Source organism: Canis lupus, chromosome 17 (genome assembly GCF_003254725.2).
Source record: "Canis lupus dingo isolate Sandy chromosome 17, ASM325472v2, whole genome shotgun sequence".
NCBI classification, from domain to species: Eukaryota; Metazoa; Chordata; class Mammalia; order Carnivora; family Canidae; genus Canis; species Canis lupus.
In genome coordinates, this window is record NC_064259.1 from 58,445,849 (window position 1) to 58,457,558 (window position 11,710).

The 11,710-nt window shown below is 45.2% G+C and overlaps 1 protein-coding gene across 3 annotated transcripts in view; it reads right to left on the reverse strand.

The window, feature by feature from the left end:
- PDZK1 (PDZ domain containing 1) overlaps positions 1-11,378 on the reverse strand; it is a 39,867-nt gene extending 28,489 nt beyond the window's left edge. The window contains exon 1 of one of the 3 annotated variants that reach the window (XM_025453263.3): positions 11,301-11,378. The gene's annotated coding sequence lies outside the window, so the exon portion shown is untranslated. Of the gene's footprint in view, positions 1-10,715; positions 11,173-11,300 lie in introns of those variants that run through there. The other 2 variants (XM_025453262.3, XM_025453261.3) reach the window with 2 other exon arrangements.
- Between the last annotated feature and the right edge of the window lie 332 nt (positions 11,379-11,710).

An 11,710-nucleotide genomic window follows, 5' to 3' on the forward strand; every position in this document is an offset into this window, starting at 1 on the left:
TAAACGAATCCAGGTATTATTTGGTAAAGGAATCCTGAAGTTGCTAAAGATCAGATACAACACAAGTCAGTAGAGAGCAAATTCTTCTGAGGAAGGAAAAGAAAGGACAGCTCCTAGAAAAGTAAAGTAAAGCAAGAATTATAGGATCTTCATTTATCTCCTCAATCCTGGGAGTTGTCCACTCATGCCCAAAGGCACCATCTGGTTTTATCTGAGCGAACAGAAATATTTAGCTGAAACAGTATAAATCTATAGGCCTTCAAGTGATGCCTGCAATAATAAATCACTTTGCCATTTGAAAACTCACTATGTGTCAGGCATGGTACAGAATCTCACTGAACCCTCACGTTCACCTTACAGATTTTATTTTTCAATTCCCAGTGACCCCCAGAGATTTGTAAAAATAAATGCTTATGCCTCACCTCAGATCTACAGACTCAACCTCTCTGCTTGAAACCTGAACATGCCCATTTTGAGAAACCACCCCCTCCACTAGCTTAAGACATTTGTGCTTAAAACCACCCCTTTCTGCTTCTAACTGCTGTTTTCTCTCCTCAGTCTTGGGATAATACCCTCATTGGGTCAGAGAAGAATGTCAAGGTTGGGTGAACTATTAACAGCTACCTTAAGCTCACCTTTACTCAACAGGAGAAACCAAGGGGGCAAGTTAGGAGAGGCCCTTGCCACACTATGCAGTCCTTGGGATCCAGCTCTGATTATAGCCAATGCCCTGGCCAGCAGTATAGAGGGTATGGTGACCTTAAGTCTGTGCCTTGCGCCTCCCTTCCCAAGTCCCAGTTTTGAGCCAGACAAACAGAATCAAGCAGATGAAAAAAAACCTTGAACAGCTTCCATGTGTTCTTTATTCTAGGAATTACATCTGTGGGGCCACTCCCCATCCCCTAAATCTAACCACCTTAAAAGCAGAGGCCATGCCTCCTCCCCCATCACCCTGTGGGTAGAGTTTCAAGTTCCATTCATATCTGAGGCTCTACTGGTCATCCTGTGAGCTCCTAAGGAAAAGTAGCACCTGCCAGCTCTACCTCATGGTTTCTTGTTCCCTGCCAACCTCTTCCTCCCCTTAGCTTCTTCAGTTAACATACTGGACTGGGTAAAGTCTATCTAGGATCATGAACAAAGGTCCTTCAACTTTCTCTTGAACATCAAGACCTATGACTCCAAACCTGATTTCATTTGTCCATGCCACCTTGGATTGGCTCACATTCAAATGCAAAACACTCATAAGTGGTTGATGGAATAAAGTTGAAAACCACTCTATTCTCAAGGGACTTTATAGTTGAATAGAGGTGAAGGAAAAGTTTTAGTACAAAAATAGCTACCAGTATGAACAGAGGATAAATATCATAAGACTTCCAACATGGAACAAATTCAAAAAAGCTTCACAGATTAGGGAGGACTTGATGTAGACCTTGACAACAGATAGGTAGGATTTCAGTATGTATGCAAATAGGAAGAAACATTCTAAACAGAGAATGTGAACATCAGGTATGGAAGTGGGAACGCTTTTGTGTATGATTAAAGAAGAGTTAAAAACTCAACATGAAAAAAAAAAAAACTCAACATGACTGAAAGCCAACTTTCTGTCATGGTGACACATTAGACTGTAAAGGCCTTGAATGCCAGCCCAAGGATCTGGCCTTCGTTTGGTGGTCAGCAAACTCCACTCAAGGCTTATGAGCAGAGGAATGACAGGACCAGAGATGGGCTCCAAGAATAGCAGGTGGGATGAACTGGAGCAAAGGTACACTGTGGGAAGTCCAGGTAAGAGACTGTTTTTTTTTTTTTTTTAAAGATTTTATTTATTTATTCATGAGAGAGAGAGAGAGAGAGAGAGAAACAGGTTCCATGCAGGGAGCCTGATGTGGGACTCGATCCCTGGACTCCAGGATCACACCCTGGGTTGAAGACGGCTAAACTGCTGAGCCACCTGGGCTGCCCAAGAGACTGTTGTAATAACCCTCCTCACATGCAGCAAGGCCTGGACCAGGATGGCAGCTGTGAGAGTAGAGTGGAGGTGACAGTGGCAGAAGAACTACAGTGAGGGTGGATTGTATCAACTCTTCAATCCCGTTCCCTCAGATTTCTCCATGACAGGTGGCCACAGACGGGACAGTTTTCATAACACAAATGTCCAAAACACTTAGGTGACCAGTGAGCAGGACATACAACAGATTTGCGGCCCCCAGCAGTGTCAGGGGTCCCTGGTCCTCTCCCTAACATAGGCTTCCCTTACTCACATGCTGCTTGCTTGTGGCCTCTCCTTCATCAGGAAGGGGCCTCTGCTGCACTCGGTGGCACATGCACAGTAAAGTCTGCTGAGGCCACAGCTCTATTTGAACAGAGTTCTGAGTTTCTGTTCAAAATTATTTCTGTGTTTCTGGCTCTTCTCCGTTCTGAGCTACAAGGATACTACAGCCCTGGAGCCATCTTCTCATTCTGTCACTGCTCCATAAAGGTCATTTGTTACTTAGATTTGCTGCCTTACCTCAGTGTTTCCTGCTGATCCACTCTGACATCTTTCCTATTTTCAACCCTAGACTCCCCTTCTGTATGGACTGAACTATATCCCTCCCAAAATTCTTAATGTTGAAATCTTAACCCTTGAGGTGACTATATTTGGAGATAGGCCTTTAACAAAGAGATAATGAAGGGTAGGTAAGGTCACAGGTTGGGGAAATAATCTAGTAATCCTTATAAAATGACAAGACACCAGGAGTACATGCACCCAGGAAAGGCCATGTGGGCGCATGGCAAGAAGGTGGCCATCTGCAAGCCAAGGAGAGAGGCCTCAGTCTTCTGCCTGCCAACAGAAGAAATCCTGCCAACATCTTAATCCTGGACTTCCAGCCTCTAGAACTGTAAAGAAATAAATTTCTGCTGCTTATGCACACACACGTTCCACCATCCAATCTATGGTATTCTTGTTATAGCTGCACAGAGACTAATGCGTCTTCTACTTGGGCTGGGTGTTGCACAGGGAAGGGGTCAGAAAACCAAGCTCACTAACGGAAAAGTGACACCATTAAAACATGGTGTCACCATGACAAATGCAACAGCCACATTTGAGATGGGCTTAAATCAGAGGACTTGCAGAACATCCTGCAGGTAGATAGGAGTGTGGCTGGAGCTCAGGGACAATGGATTGGGTGTGCACCACAGAGTTAGGTGAAACCCACCCCCCAAGTAGGAACATGGAAAGATGGGGGCCCAGGATAAGGCCTGGAGTAACCCTATATCCAGGCAACCAGAAGAGGAAGCAGAGAAGGAATAATCAGAAGGCCAAGGTTTTATGGCATAGTCAAACTAAAAGAAGAATTTCAAGATTGAGTGATTAGCAAGGCAAAATGACGTCATTACAAAGTAAAGAGAATGAAAACTGAATATGTCACTAAGCTTAGAACATGGAAGTCCAGGACGGAGAAGGCTCGAGAAGCTAGTAATAGAGGCAATGAATCTAGACACATCTCAAAACAGATGACAGAGAGAATCGGGATAGCAGCTTGAGGGGAAAGCAGGGCTGATGGTTTTATTCTCACGGTGAAGAAAATGAGCAGTATGTTGATGTATCAGGGAGGATACGAGGAGCATAGGAAATGGGTTCCACCCCGATGGGATGGAATATTTCCACTGGGGCAGAAGTTTTTTAAAAAATGAGATAAAGAGGAAAATAAAGTCACTTACCTCAGCTTCAATTCTTCCCGCAGAGTAACTGACACAAACCAGGAACTCTGAGGATATGGACCCAAATGTCCAATGGGCTCAAACTGACAAATCGCTGAGGGTGCCCAAGAGAGGCCCGTGGATTTGCTGCTATTAGCACCAAAAGACAGCTGCTGGGAGGTAATAGGAACCCAGAATGCCAGATCTCCCAATTTCTCAAGAGAATCTGGAAATCCAGCTTTATGCAAAATGTCACCACTGTAAAAAGCTGACAGCTATTTCAATTTTTTTTTCTATTTCAAATCTTTAAGAAACTCCATGTAAACTCAACAGAATTGAGACCCTGAGCTGGCAGTTTATAACCACTGGCCAAAAGGATTTCCAATAGCCACAGCATTGTTTCACTACAATGAGTCAACAAATCGAATCCATTTTTCTAAGAAACAGCCTAGGGTGATTTTTTTCCCCCATTAGATATATAGGTAGATCTCATTAATTGATAACAGACCAATCAGAATGGCTTCTCAGGGCTTTTCTCACCACAGTGTCCGCCAAGAATAGAAGGAGAAAGTAGTAACTTTTATCCTAATTTTGGGTTTGACATGTTTAAAAAACAGAAGGCTCAGAGATGAGGATTTCTATACATACGATGAGCACAGAGCTGGAATGTTAGACCAACATGAGTTGGCAGGTATGAGAAGACAGAAGGTAGGGCTGGAGAGATAAAGTGTGTTAGGGACTGGTTCAGCAGGATGAATGGGGAGAAGGAAGAAGAGACTGAATGAGTAGTTTCAAAAATTAGGGGGGTCACCTTAAAAGTCATCTTAAAAGACCTGTAGAACAGAGTAATTTCTAGTCATGAAAAATCTAAAAGAAATGTCTAGGTGTGTAGCTGCTGTGAAGGGAATCAGTATTTTTATTCCATTGTCCCACAATCATTTGAGTCTGGGTAAAGGACATCACTAAGAACAAGCGTTTTAGAGATAACCCAGTTTGTAATTCCAGCATCACCACTGACTAGCTGTGAGAGCATGGGTGACTTCCTTAACCTTGAGCTGAAGACAGAAGTACACCTGGAATAGGAAATGCACACAGTGAAGGTTACTTAAGATTGACTATGTAAAGCATCTAAGCACAGTATCTGGGGCAGAGAAGTCAATACATGCGCATCGTCTTCCTGTCCTCTGGTGGGAGCCCCGATGCCATGGGAACCCCTCTTTCTGTGAGAACACTTGAGCAGTGTTTCCAGTTTTCTCTCTGAAGCAGACTGGAAGGGATGGGCTGGGGATCCCCAGGCACCTTGATCATCAGGCCAGCGATTCTCTACCTGCTGCTTGCAGTCCACCCTTATAAAGTTAGCATTAGCTGTCAGAAAAGTCAGGGCTGCAGATCTTGTTCCTCATGAAACAAAACTCATATAATGAATTCAGATTTCTCTGAACCCAGAAGTATCATGTAAGCCTGAAAGCCAGGGAATTGCAAAAATAGAACCAAATACCATATATCAAGGAAGTATAAGTTTCTTGGGAGCTTTTATAAAACTTCAAGACTAAGTGGGTCAGGAGGTGCCACCCCTGGAAGCAGCTGAGCTCTAACTGGTGTGTGTACCAGGTAACCAGCACAGGGACCAACGAACAGAAAGGTAGAGCAGATAGAATGAGGAAAGCGTGACCTTACATACGGAGAGCTGCTCCGGGGATGGACCATGGTAGCCAAGGAATAAGTAGCGAACAGGCTCATTTGCCAGGAAGCATCATTGAATTTCCAAAAGATTAAAGAAAGGGTATGGAAAAAATGCATTCTGTTTGGAGGCAGAAAAACAGAAGGGTGCTGTCAGTGACAGACAACCAGGTACAATGACTTCATCAGGAAAGGGGTCCCAGGGACTGTCTTCCATCTAGGATGCAGCAGGATTATTCTACAAACATGGTACCCAACTGCTAGTCACGAACACTATGGATCCAGCACCATCTTATCTAATAGTTGGGAACCAATGGTGCAGTTAAGTACCAGACCACAAAGAAAACGGTCTCTCCTCAAAAGGCTCTTATGTAACCAACACTCAAGCCATGAAAAACTACACAGCAAAAACTTAGCAAGACAGCAGGTAAATAATGTTTAACCCTAGTCATCGTGACTGTGGATAGATATTTGACTGTATAACTAGGATGTACCATAGAGGAAATTATTTCCGTTTCATCAAGTCATGAGAGGAAGATAGGGTGGGAGCCCAGGGTAACATTCAACCTGGATGGTATTCACTTTGCACTGAATTCCTTGCTGGTCTATAAAACCCTTGGAACTTCAGCAAGGAGAAGGCAACATTCCCAGGAAGTTTGGCTGGGCAAATCGCACATTGTGCCCTCACAGAGAATGCTGTTCCTTCACTACTGGTGTGCATCTGTGTAATTAGACAAGCAAAACACTAGATTTCTGTCAGAAAAACACAGTTGGTATAGACTATGAGAGATTAAGTCAGCACCTGTGAATGGGCCAAGAATCCCTGCTAGCCGTCGGCCGTGACCAAGGGCCTCCTTGTGCCCTCCTCTTGCCCTGAGCCGGCATGTCCACCTTCTTTCAGGGCCAGCCTCAGAGCCTCAGACATGCAGTTGCTTCAGACAGCATAAGAGGAAACCCATTGTGTCGCAGCTGGTATTGACTGATGTCTCCAGCAAGGAAGAGATAAAGGCCATTCAATTTCATCTTTCTTCAAAAACATTTCACCTAGAGCAGATCCTATGTCTTTGCTGCAGATAATACATTTAAGGCCACCTGGATCCCTTCTTGGAGAAGCAAGACCTATGGAAACTCAAACACTCAAGTGTATTCATTTTAAAGAATTAGTGTCAAAAACAGAAGGATAAGTGGGGCCCTAAAATATGTATTTGCTAACTTTACTTTCCCATTGTCACAATTACCATTTGGTCTTAGCCAGCAAGAGATTTCACATGTGGGAAATTAATGAAGTGCATTCCATTGAGCATTATGTGGAAAAGAATGATCCCAGGCCCAGTGAGTAATTCTTATTTCTCGTTTATGATAAGGAATGAATCTGCTTATCTCAAAGTTCATTTGGCCTGCCAGCGCTAAATACTACCCCCCAACCCCCAGGCATCATGAATGATACTTTGTTCTATATGGCAGGACTCTGGGCTGGAGGTCAAGGTCTTTCACACTTGACTTGCTTACCTAAGAGTTCTGCAAGCTGGGAGAGAGACAGAGTCAATATTTTGTAGGAACAAAGATGCCCTTAGAGAGGATACCCTTTTGCTGCTGGTAAAGCTGAAAAAAACCTGAAAATAGCCAAACCGTCCTGAGATTTGGCTGGAACAGAGCTATCCCCTCAAACTGGCATCTTGTTCTACAAGACCTCTTGACCTTGCTTTTCTACACATTCATTGTTTACGTATGTTAGGGAGTTCTCCCGCCTCCAGGCTCTCCCACTCACTGCCTTGAGATCTTGCCGTCATCATGTCAGGTTCTAAAACAATCATTCAAGGGGCACCTGGGTGGCTCAGTCAAGTGTCTGACTCTTGATCTGGGCTCATTATCTCAGGGTTGTGACATCCAGCCCCATGTTGGGCTCTGTGCTGATCATGGAGCCTGCTTAAGATTCTCTCTCCTCCTCCTCCTCCTCTGCTCTCTCTCTCAAAATAAATAAAATAAAATATAAAATAAAATAAAATAAAATAATAAAATAAAAATAATAATAAATAAAAACAAAACAATCATTCAAAAAGCAGAATCCAGACTCCCTGCTCAGGCTATGAGCCTCAGCATAATCCAGCCCTACCTCATTACCCTAGGCTCCTCAGCAGACACCCAAATGGCCTATTCATAGTCACCCACACCCAGCCTACCCTTGGCTCATGCCACCTGCTCTGCCTGGAGTACCTTCCTCGCTCTGATTACTTATTCATAGTAGATCCTAAGTAAACATTCTTTCCAAGTGATGAATTAAAAACCTACCCATTTTCAAGGCTCAGTCCAAATGTTAAGTTAAACACAAATCCTTTCCTGACCACCACAGTCTGAAGGCATCACTTCATTGTCTGAATTTCAAGTATCATTTCTATAATCAACAAGTTATATTTTGTTCCTACCATGGGGCAGACAGATACCAAGGCCCTAACCAGACAAGACACTGTCCTGCCCTCACAGAGCCCAGGAGTGCAGTGGGGAAAGTTATAAACATAATTACCCAACAGTGGCATGAGTGCTGGAATATTTAAAAGAAAATGTCTTACTATTGTTATACATATTTACTGAGCTCTACCAAGTGCCAATCACCAGCCTAAGGTGCCTTTCATGAGCTTACATTTAATCCTAATGGTCCATTCCACAAGTTAAAAAAAAAAATTCTACAAAGTTCAGTTGATTTCCCATAGCTATCTGGTTAAGCCCCAGAGCCTAGATTCAAACCCACTTGAGTCTGGGTTCCTTCCACCATCTCCCCAGCCTCCCAACCGTGAGGTATATGCTGTGTTAGGAGACACAAGTAGTTAGACTGGAAGGACCGAAGACACCCTAGGTAAAAGGAACAGCACAGGTGTGTTCAGGAATGGTGAGTGGTTCAGAAAGCCAGAGAATAGGTATACGTGGAAAGGAAGAAGCAGGTCAGGTTAGACTGGGAAGCACCGTAGGCTCATTCCTACAGATTATGGAAGAGCTTCAGTGTTTGTGTCACGTGAGGCTTAGAGCCTCAGAAGCTGGAGGCCATCTCAGACCAAGAGCAAACTGTATAGCTGCCATCAAGTTACCTAGCGGTTATCCTTCCTATTTATCACAACTCTTTGCCACTGCCTGGGCTCCTTCCTTCCTGGGGTCATGCTTATTGCAAAGTTGTCTGAAGATCATCAGAACACTAGCACCTATGGTGTGCAAGGCCCTACGTGCCTTCTCCCATCTAGTCCTCCCAACACTACAATGAGGTACTATTGTGCCCATCTGATGGGGGAGGACAAAGAGTCTCAGAGAAGAAGAATGTGTCTGCTTGCAGTGCAGGCTTCCAGTGCCGATGCCTATGCTCTTCATCACTTAGCCACGACCACCAAGTAACAGGATTAAGAAAATTTGGGCAGTTCCTCACGAAACACAAAGGACAGATGTTGCTGAGATCTTGAGGAAACATGCCTAGTTGAACTACTCTTATCAAACTCCTATGCAACAAATATGAAAATCATTTAACCAAGATGTGACCAGAGACGCACATCTCCCACATGATCAAACCCAGGATCTTAGATGATCTGAGAGTATCAGAGTTCTTAAGCATCCTCTTCTTAAGAGCAGTTTATCAAAACACCATGATTCTATCCTTTCAGCTCATTCCCTGCCACACTAACTTCAATTTAACCAAATATCTAAACATCTACTCTATGCCAGGTAACATCCTAAGAATGAGGATTGCAGCAGGTAACACAAAGGACAAGATCCCTGCTCTCCTGAAACTTGACATCAGGCAAGGGTGACAAGTAGAAAGTAAACGAGAGGACTTCTGGTGACAAAGGCTATGAAAGATGGAGATGCGGTGGTGGGACAAAGGGAGAGGCTGGCTTGGAGAGCCCTTCCTGGGGAGGTAACATTTGGATTCATACTCAAATGACAAGAAGGAGTCAGCCTTCCAAGCTGCAGGATTATGAGGTCCTCATACTTAAAGTTCCAGTGGGCTGGAGAGGATGTTAGCAGTGATCTAGTCCCAACTCCTGATTTACAGAGGAGTAAAGAGAGGCTCATTGAGATGCAAACACCAGGACAAGGTGCCCCAACTGACTGCAAGCCTATTTCTTCCCACAGATCCTTTGGACACACACAGGAGATGTACATGCCTTACATTTGTGCCTCTAATCCCCTCATCCTGTTTATAATTTTATTTTCAGCACAGCCCTGGGGAAAGAGAGGCCCTCACTGATAGATGGTGAAATTGAAGCTCCAGTTGGCTGACTTGTCTAATGGTCTGTCACTAACAACCAAACCACAGCCTAAGCTCTTTGCATTCCAGTCCTGTGTCCTTTCCCCTGGAGGAGAGGGAACTGTCTGGCCAGAACACAAGACATCATTACTAGCAGCTTCATAGTTTATGGTGCAAAGAACATGCAAAAAAGCCAAAGATAAGAACAATTTACTTAGTCATAACACACAAACTCAAAGTCCCTGAGTTATTTGCCGCAGGAGAAAACATGTGACTACAGGTGACTAGACAACCAGCTCCTGTGACTTCTGGATACGGAACCGAGAGCAAGCACGTCGGTGCAACATTGCAGAGACAGCTGAGGAGGAAGGAACCAGCCCAGACCAGAAAAGTCTTTGGCTGGTGAGCCCTTAGACGAATTTCATATTTAAGTCCCTTGGACTCTTCTGCTTAGGAAGTGGCCAGGGGTTCTCTAACCAGGCTGCACACCAGAATCATCTGGAATGTTAAAGAAACAAAAATTTTCAGACCCACACAAGATCCAAAGAATTATAAACTCCAAACGGTAGAGCCTGGGGAAGTTGCTTTAAAACTCAGCCTAGAAACCCACTGTCTTTTCTTCATTTCTTAGTGCTATAACGTGATGAAAGGAGGAGGTGTCTGTTTTTATTATCCAGTGGGAAAATTAAGTTAGGTTTTATTCTTTAAGGGCTGCTTCCAGAAGAAAATCTCTAAAACACAAAGCCCTTGCCTACTGGGGAGCTCCGAGGAGTATATCCCTGGTGACCTGGGAGGTCTTTTGTCACACTCCCTTTTGGCTGCACATCAAACTCCCAGGCAACCCTTGGAAAGCTTTTTCTGGTAAATCAGTTTACCAATTCCTTTGTGAAGCAGACCCTAACCTGCAAGGGTCAGACATCACAAGCAGAGAGAACCTCAGAGTGTGGCCCATACCTACCCCACCGACCACCACCACCATCATAAAAGGGCCACTGGCTTCCCCATAAGCCTCCCTTCTGCCCTGGACAGCCAGCTACTGCTTGGAAAAGGAGAAAGGAAAAGAAAGAAGGTGGTTCAGGCCCAAGCAGCTGGCGCCCTAAGTCAGAGGGACAGAGTCAGTTCTTACCTGGAACTGGGAAGAAGAAGAGCCAGTCCGTTCTGGAAGTTCTCTCTCTGCTAGTGAGCTCCAGTCTTGGAACTCACTGGACTTTGAACAAAGATTGATTTAAAAGCTGATGTATTTAACAGCGACCTGTGGTCTGAGTTCAAGTGACCTCTGTCCTGCTTCCTGCCAGCTGGTGGGCCCTGAGCAGAGCAAAGCTGAGACATCTGCAGCAAGCCCAGTGCTGGGCCCGCCTGCTTCACCCCATGGGGACGCTGTTGCTCACCTGCCCCTCCCAAAGAAGAGAAAGGAGAGGAGGGAAGGGGCAGCTGAGGAGGAGGAGGCGCCTCTGCCTTCTTTGCTTTTCTCCCTTGGCAGATGCGTCAGTCACACCAACCAACACTCAATGCATTAAGAAGCTCCACTGTGCCCTGTTCCAGGGTCAGGGCTTGGGGTACCACCTGAGCATCCTCACCCATTCAGGCCTCCATGGGGAGCAGGAACCTCTGTGACCCCTACCTAGTAGAAGGCCTGTGTGCCAACAAACCACAGTAAATGGAGCAAAACCCCTCAGGCTCCCTTCTTCCTCCCCTGGGAGTTTTTACCTACATGCAAAACCCTGGTCTTATTTCCCAGACCTCTCCTCTTCTTACATGTTCTCTCTTCACTCCCTTCTGTTACCTGAGGGTACTGTGTTCTATTCTCTAACCTAGTAACAATTGTCTTCCACTGCCACCCACTCAGAGCCTCTCAGGCAAGCCCAGCAGGGGAAGGTGGAAGGCATTTCCACAAGCTCCTCAGCATGGCTGCCTGGGCAGTGGGGAGGGGCCCCGTGTTCGGCCCCTTGCCCCAGCTGCCCTGGAGCAGCAGCCGATCCCATCAGCAACACCCACACAGGCAGACCGAGAGCCAGGCTTCTGACTGACCTGGGTTCTCAGCCCACACTGGAAATCAGGGCAAGAAATTGCTCTAGGCAGTAAGGCAAAGCAAACCCCAAACTGAGGACAGGGTGATCTCAT